This window comes from Triticum aestivum, chromosome 4B (genome assembly GCF_018294505.1).
Source record: "Triticum aestivum cultivar Chinese Spring chromosome 4B, IWGSC CS RefSeq v2.1, whole genome shotgun sequence".
NCBI lineage: Eukaryota > Viridiplantae > Streptophyta > Magnoliopsida > Poales > Poaceae > Triticum > Triticum aestivum.
Window position 1 is genome coordinate 212,559,882 of NC_057804.1, and position 8,712 is coordinate 212,568,593.

Sequence of the window (8,712 nt, forward strand, 5' to 3'; positions counted from 1 at the left end):
CGTAGATGAACGTTTCGTTTCGTTACCTAAGTAGTTGAGCAATTCATTCCAAGGTAAACAAAGAGGTATTTCCTTTTCTCGTTCAGTCCTTCTCTCCTTCCATCCCAGTAGGCCTATTCCAGCTTTTTTGCTATCCATCTTGATCAAATAGAAGAAGGGGAAATTCAGACTAGGCAAAACACCTCAAAAAGTGAAAAAAAGATAAAACAACTTTCTTTCAAGTAGTAAACCATAGTTCTCATCCTAGGAAACCATATTGATCATCGGTTCAGAGCTCCCAACTACGAAGCTCTTTTCTAGAGCGAGTCAACAATTCGTGGATCCATGGTTTGGATGAAGCTATGTACCCGGGTAGAGATGATTTGTCTCAGAGATGTTCCGCTCATCCAAGAATCTGAAAATTCATCTACATAAACTCATAAATAGCCCTTTCCTTTCTTTTCTTGACTTCAAAAGGTAATCAATCCTTTCTTTTCATCTTTTATCAAGTCTTCCTCTTCCTGATTGAGTCAATCAGGGATAGAAATTCAGATCAACTATGAGGAGTAGGGCTGCTGGGCAAGTGAATGAACTCTGTCCTAGGCATTTCCAATAAGTTCAGTGAAGTGAGGGCGAAGCCTTTTTTGAGAGGGAAAATACACTCCAAATGATATTCCATAATGGAAGGAATGAGTGGAAGATTTACTGGAAGAAAAAAATACGATACTTTTCTAGTCGTAGGTAGGGCTACCTATCTAGTTTCGTGCTTCGGGCGTACCAGATTCAATAGGCTAGGTTATAGCTGACAGATTTCTTTAAGAACTAGCCGCCTATAAGCCTCACTAGTAGTATTCCTGCCCAGTGCCAGAGTAGTGACTCACAAGGTAAGTTCTCCTCGATGCATTTCCAACACTCTATTTTTCTACGTACACTTTTGATTCCTCAGTAGGTAGGGACAACGTTCGAGATCTCATCCGACCGTCTATTTCTCACTGATTGGGAGATTGGATTGGAATCCGAGGACAACTGATTGGATGTCATGGAACGAATGGGGCACTACGTTGGTTACCCACTGCTAGCCTAGCGGAGATTTCTCTATTTGTTGAAAGTGGAAAGGAGTCATATTTGAATCGGAAAGTTGGGCTCGTTCACTCACACCTTTCTTTGATTATCGATGACTTGGCTTCTTGCTCAAGTAAGCACCCGGCATACCAATTATTATCCTTGGGGCTCGGCTCGCTCCTTCCTATCTACGTTATTCTTTCTTTGTTACTCTCGTAATGACGTTCCGAAAGAAATCAAGGTTACCAGGTCACAGCTTTGATTCTTCTTCCCTTATAGAACCTTCCCGCAAGAAATCAGTGGAAGTGGGTCCGCCCCTACAACTCATCAAATCAGCCTTCTTTTCTGTTCTGCGCTGTACATATTCTCAAGTTATGAGAAAGAATGGATTTGAATGCAATTTGGAATTAACAAAATAAACGAATGAAGAATATTTTTACCTCTTATCTGATAAGCAATCAAAGCATTTGAACTGCTCAATGAACAATAAAGAAAGAGCTAAGGTAAAAAAGTATATGTGTTACTAATAGTAAACCAATTTTATTTGGAGTTTGCTTTCAGCTGAACATGTTATAACTACAAATGAGGTGAGGCTTGATTAGGTGGCTTTGCAAGAACTAGGGAGGAACACAAGTTATGTACTTTAGGCTAAACATATGAATTTAGAAGATCAACTTTTCCAATTGGACATAAACAAAAGCAACCAATAATATATATATATATATATATATATATATATATATATAAACTTCAATAATATTTTCTCTATGGTGAAGTAATTTCATCGATAACCACTAAACGATTAAGTAGCGATGTATGCAAAGCTAGACAACGAACATTTCATAATACACTCATTCTGCAAATCCGTTTTCCTAAATAAAAAGATCAAGAAATCTATTTTGTATGGTTCTTATTTCGTTGAAAACGTTTCCATGAGACTTTCTTTCATTGAACAAGTCCATGACTTGTTCTAGGTGATATGAGGTTGAACAGGCTTTAGAAAAAATGCAAAGGGTACATGCGGGTGGAATAAAAATCAAAAATATGACCCCTTCTTTCTTCTTGAGCATTACCGATAAATATTCATTCTTTATACGTTAGGTTGGGTTTCAGATGTATATCATTTATTATATGAAACCAAAAAGAAGAAATGACAAGAAAGTTGTATATAGATGGAGGAATAAATTATGATGTGGAAAACAAGGCAGGGGTTCAAATCCTGTCATCCCTACCTATTACTTCTCCTATGGGCAGTAATGAGGGATCAATTGAGATCGATTCAAATTGGACAAAATTCAGAGTTTCATATTTCTTTATGCATGCGGTACAAAAATCATCCTTTTCTTTACTGCTTTATCTCCCGGAAAGCGCTCTTAGTTCAGTTCGGTAGAACGTGTGTCTCCAAAACCCAATGTTGTAGGTTCAAATCCTACAGAGCGTGATTCTATTCTTATTATGTCGAATCCAAAAAAAAGAACTTATATAAATATAATAAAATGAGACAGTAATGAGGTCCATATCGTCATCGTAATAAAAAGAAAGATCTACAAGCATTCTTTATGGGAGTCGGGGCTTTCTGATTTGAAGTTGCTGCAAAAGGACCTCTGTGATCGGTTGATCATTAGTCATTTTTTAAGGTAAGTAGGCAGGGGTGTCTTGATCGAAACCGAACTTCAATTCCACCCAGCTCAGATTCTATGCAGCAGTGGGGAAGACCTGTTTATACTTTTATTGAGAATTCCATTTCTTCCTGCCGCACCCCAATTCTTTCCCAGCAGTTGAAAATTGATATGAGATCTTGAACCCAGGGGGCTCCTATGTTCTGGGCAGAGGCATTGATGCGGGCTATTAGAATAAGGTGGTAAGGTCCAAGCATCTTCAAACCCCACATATGCCCTCTTTGATCTAGTAAGGGGAATGAAAGAAACATGAATGTTGCACAGTAAAGTGTCAGCACTCATCCCCAAACTCCATAGGCCCTGCAAGAGAAAGAGTTTACTTCGGTGCCGGAGAGCCAAAACCGCTAACCGAAACAAGACATATTCACTTTGACCACAGCCACCCGCACTTGCCTACCCGACTCGCTATTTTAGCTATTCTCTCTTCAACCTTCCTCTAACCTAAAATAGTCGTACTGCTCCCCCTTTAGAGATAGATTTCTTTATTCTCTAAGCTAGCTAAATGCTCGAAACATAATAAGCTAAGCCTCCGTCGATTTAGCCAAAGCAGGCCTGGAGAAAATAATGGGAGTCGGTGTCCCTTAAACGCCTTGTTTCCTCTTCTTTACGGTGGCTTCTTCTTAAATGAAAGAAGATCTCTGCTGCGCTTATGCCTTCAAAGCCGAAAACAGTGGTTATTACGACACCAGGTGAAATAGCTGCTTTTTCTTCTCTTCCTCCCCTCGACCTATTGAAGTTGCGCTCACCCGCAGCCCTAAGCCATACAGTTCCTTCGCTTACCGCCTAATCTTAATCTATTGCCCTGCCTCCAAGAGAAGAAATGGCACCAACCGATACAATGGCAGCTAGTTCCAGGGAAGCTGCTTCAATGGAAGTTGGATTGCCTAGTTGCTTTTGAGTTCGATTTGAACTAGTTTCCAAGCTTTTTTTTTCATCCATGCCTATAAGTATAATTATCTTTTCCAATCCGAGTGTTCCATCGGACTTACTCCATTTGCTTCTAGGGTCCATTTGCTTCTAGGGATAGATAGGGCTGGAGTCGTTAGTGCTAGAATCAAATGTGAATGAGAGCATAGATTGATTGTCTCACTGCATGTACGTATAGTAACCGGTTAATAATACTAAGGGTCCCTAATACTAATCTCGACATGAGAGGAACGTGTCCTCTCGGCCTTGATATATACTAACAAATATGGTTTTTTCACTCAGACATGAGAGGTGAGATCGATTATATGATGGAGATAGATGGAGGAGCAGAAAGTGAGAGATTGTGGCGTGAAGCACATGTAAGGTGTACAACTCTTGAGACGGATGCATCGAGGTGTCGGCCTGTGAGAACGCTCGTCATAGCGTTGCACCATAATTTTGTGATGGGTGTTTCATTTTAAAAATAGGAGTTTTTCGGGTCTAGTTTACCGGTCCGTCAATAAATGCATATGAAAAGTGAAATAGTTGATGTGATGGATGTGCCCGGTATCGATCAATGAAACATCGGCTCGACGCAGGATTTCAATAGAACGAAAAACATCGTCAGTAGTAGAGGGATAGGTACTTATTCCCGGCCAGCGGTATCATTGCTGCTCCCCACCTAATGCGGATCATTGTGCAATGCTTATGTGAAATCTCAATCCAAAACATATTCATTTCGTTGGAAAAACCGACACCGACGTCAAGATCAGTCTCCTTTCCTTTCTCTTTAGTTTGGGAGCAGAGCTTAAAAAGATGGGGGTCACGATGGATCCTTTTTTTATCCCTGATTCCATGGACGGAATGATTGTGGAATTTAACCCTTCGTCGTCATACCCAAACTCGGTCAATGGGCTGGCTTTTAGCGTAGAAAGTGTGAGTTCGAACTACATGGATGTGGAGGAATCAATAAATTCCCCTCCTCCCCCTAATCCAAACCCTTATTCTCAGATTCCGGATTTAGTCGCTGCAAATGCAAATATGGATTACTTTCACTTCTCTCAAATGCAGATGTTTTACCAAATGCAAATGTTTTATCAAATGCAAATGTTTTATCAAATGCATTTGAATTATTTTAGCAGCCAGCCGCTTTTGCCTATGGTACCTATGTATGTTCATTTTTTTATGTCTTTTTATATGTGGTTTTGGTATTTTCCCTTCTAAGCAAACTCTTTTGCGCCATTTGATCTTTAATTGAACTATTTCAGGCTCCGTATTGAATTGAACAACTCTTTCAGGCTCCGTATTGTATTTATAAACTCTTTAAGGCTCCGTATTGTATTTATAAACTCTTTCAGGCTCCGTATTGAATTGAAAAACTCTTTCTGGCTCCGTATTTCAAACTCGAATTGGATTTTGTGTCGGCTGGCCGGCAGGACCGCCAGCCCGCAGATGTAGGGAGGTCTCCTCTTGAACTGAGAAATCAAAGTCGCGATCTGATAGGTATCTATCCGGACCATGCATCTGGAAAGCGCCGGTTCGATTCCGGCTCGTGACATGAAGAAGAAGTCCCAAACAGGGATCAGATGAGTTTGCACAGTGTTACTTTGTTGACGGAAAATCTAATTGTTCTTCCGGTTCAATGAAGACTATGCTTACATTCCTTTCTCTTACCGGTCTGTGTTCTATCATGGACCTATATTCCGTTCCTCGAATCGAGACTTTCTTTTGGTATGATTTTGATACGAGTTTTCTATCAAAACTCTATGCCATCAATCAGTATCCCCGGGGATAGAATCCAGCTCCCGGCGTACCTGATAACTACGCTCATATACGTCAATTCATAGAAGATGCTCAGGGAACGAATCCATATAGGAAACCCCTCTAGGGGAAGGGACAACTGGTTAGTTTGTGTTAACATATCAAGGGATACCAATCATTGCCAGGTATGGTGGGAAAAAAAGCAACCTATTGTATTTTCCTTACTCAAGTGGGCTTTAACTAGACTTGTTTACTTAGCTTGATCTTTGTGCTCTCGGCATAGGTAGGATGTATCTCTGGATTATCCATGGTATGCTTCCATTGTTGCACCTTAGCCCGGTATGGTAGAAGGCGATCCATGCTATTCATGAGTTGATAAGCTCCATTCCATCGATAGGGATCAACCCAGCTGCATAGCTTTAAGATCCTAAGCTACACCACAGCTAAATCAACCAACGTCAGGGATTCTTGCTCAAGATCAGGAAAGAGCTTCGTTCCCTCCCGCCTGCTGGCTAGAGTTATACCATCCACTCTTGCTGCTGACTGTGAAGTAGCGTAAAACCCTCTATCGCTTCTGTTTGTTTGCCATTGTACGAAAGCCTATCGATTCAAGAATTTGCAAATCCCTTGGGTTCTTTGCCAAGGTTAGCCTAGCATTGGAAGCCCTGGTGGATAGCCTTGCTTTGAAGATGAGGATTATGATGTAATCACTACAAACAATATGGTAGCAACCACTTTCCATTTCACCAGAAAATTATAGTACTGCTTTAACATTTTTTAAGGAGACTGCTTTCTGTATAATTGTGCTTATGCAGCTAGAAACCCATTTTATGTTTCTGTCATTTTCCCAAATGCTCGCAGCATGTAGTAACAACAACCAACTTGGTTGGTATTATATGCAGAGATTACGTCATCAGCTAGATGCCTCAGCTAGTGCTTATCAGCTAATAAGCTACTTCGAAAAGACCAGATACTGGAGAACATGGTGGAGGAAGCAGCAAGTGATTTCTTCAAGACGGCACTCTTCATTGTTGCAGCTGGATCCAATGAGATATTTTGGAGTATCTTTCGCCTTCAGTACCATTCGTTGGACGAGAGAAGCCTTATCCTTCAGACTTTCTGGACGTGTTGGTTTCCAATCTGTCATTTTATCAGAAGGTTTCGCCAATTTATCACTACTGTAGTTTAGTGTCGCTTGCTCTTGTTTGCTGCAGACCTCTATTTTCTTTCCATCGATTAAGAGGCTAAATGAACAGGGTGCTCGAAATTTGTTGTGTCCGACGTCGGGCAACTCGGTTTTATACCGTACGTTCGTGCTCTGGAGATACGTACGATATCATGACGGAGATCATTCTGCACTACCGTCAATACGGTACGCTTTTCTTCCTCGCTGCTTCCCACAAATGATGTGCTTCAGACTTCTGAACACGAAATGGCAATACTTAGAATCCAATTCTTGCTTTGTATTAACACCTCTGGACGTTACCTGAGCTGACTGTGCATATGAAGAACCCGAGTGGTAAACGAAACTTTTGTTCATTGACTACATTGCCTGGTTTTGATAATGCGCAGGACCCGTGCAGCGGCGGCTGCTTCCCTCCGTTCCTCTGCTTTGGTGCAGCCAAACTCCTGACTCTTCCTCGTCAATTTCATTGCCTTAATGGCAGTTATCCCTTTCTTCGATAAATGGAGCCGTGTGACAGCGCAGGTAGTCGCATAGTTTCATTCCCTGGATGGCTAATGCTTAACACTGGTCAGATACCATAAGTTATGGTTGTGCTCGCTCGGCAAATTCTATCGGTTCAGCAGCGTCCTTAGTAGGAGCGGGAGGGATGTAGCGAGGAGCCGAAACCTACCATTACGGAACCGTGGAAAAAGCCGAAACCTAGGGTATTCCCTGATCTGAACTTCAATAACAACCATTGCCTTACGTACCATTGGCTGGGAAAGGAAGGTGCCGTTTGCCACAAGTAGATCTAGCTGATTGACTCGTTCATAGTCGAAAACTAATGCATCGAACCCTTTGCCGATCAAAAGATTAGGAACCGTCCTCCTTTTATCGGATACCCTTGCCGAAGAAGGGCTGTAAATATTTCGTACGTATGTTTCCTAGGATCTACTACATGAAAATGAAAAAGTATTGACTTGAGTTCTTTCACGATAGGCCCTTGCAATAAAATGCTTTGAAGATGAGGATTCGGTGGGGATGACATTATCGCCATATGCTATTGGATTTCTCCCGGGCTTTGCCTTTGCCGAAACTGTTCCATTGACATCCTTTGCCGTAGAACTTATCTTCTTGGAAAACGGAGGATATTACCTTTGATTTTGTTAGAGGAGGTAGGAAGCCAAGCATTGGGAACTAGCCGTTATAGGGTTTCGGAAAAAGGGTTGATAACTCCCTTTGCTTTGTCAATTAAGAAAAATAGAATGTGCTTACCTTCGTGATATTCCCTTTTCTTTGATCCTTTCGGTTTTGAACTGCGCTTTGCCTGTACTAGGTATTGAAACTTAGCTTCAACCTCTCTGTAGGAATGAAGGTTCTTTTCATGCAATTTCTCGTATGATAATGAATCGAGTTTCGAAACATGGTTGTTGCAGGGAGTTATTTCTTTCTTAAAGGAAGGCTCTCTGCTCCATTGGGTGACGATTCAATGGTTCTATTCATCCTATTCCTAGGTCGATCCGTTAACTTGGGTTTTGTTTACCAGTTGGTTAGGTCAACTTGTGGCATAGCTGTATTGGACGTGATACGGTGAACGAGTCCCTTTTTGCTTTCCGATACTTTCTTGAAGGAATAGCATCTGAGTACAATAGTGTAGAGTTCCCCGCACTAAACATTGCAAAGAGTCTAAAAGAGGTGAAAGAGCTATAAAGAACTAAGGAAGAAGCCATTTGTAGCACTAAGAGGAAGATGTCTCACAACCAGCCTACGGATAATACATGCCGATATAGGAATGAAGCATGCATAAACTCGTAAGTCAATAGTGAATTTGGTTACATCAAAGGCGGATAAATTCAATAATGAGGGCCACCCGCAGATGATAGCAATTCGTCTTCACTAAGAGCTAATGACTAGAAATCTACCAAATAGGACGCTTTGTCAATTGAATTAGTAAGTTATCCTGGTCTAGAGGGTGTTCTTCCTCCCCACTCTAGAGGCTAAACCAGTTAGAAAAGCGTCCCCCGGGAGTTTCGCAGTAGTAGATGACGTTCCTGGTACTAGTAGTTCATAGAACTAAGATTTGCATGCATGGTGGGTAACAACATTGTATCTATCCTTTGCAGTCTGTAAATACGTATCCCAAAGTTGTAGATTCTGCTT

The 8,712-nt window shown here is 41.3% G+C and overlaps 1 non-coding gene across 1 annotated transcript; it reads left to right on the forward strand.

Annotated features, from left to right (window-relative positions):
• Positions 1–2,408: 2,408 nt before the first annotated feature.
• On the forward strand, positions 2,409–2,482 carry TRNAW-CCA (transfer RNA tryptophan (anticodon CCA)). Its single transcript has one exon. It is a non-coding gene; the product is annotated as a tRNA-Trp (tRNA).
• The last annotated feature ends 6,230 nt before the right edge of the window (positions 2,483–8,712 follow it).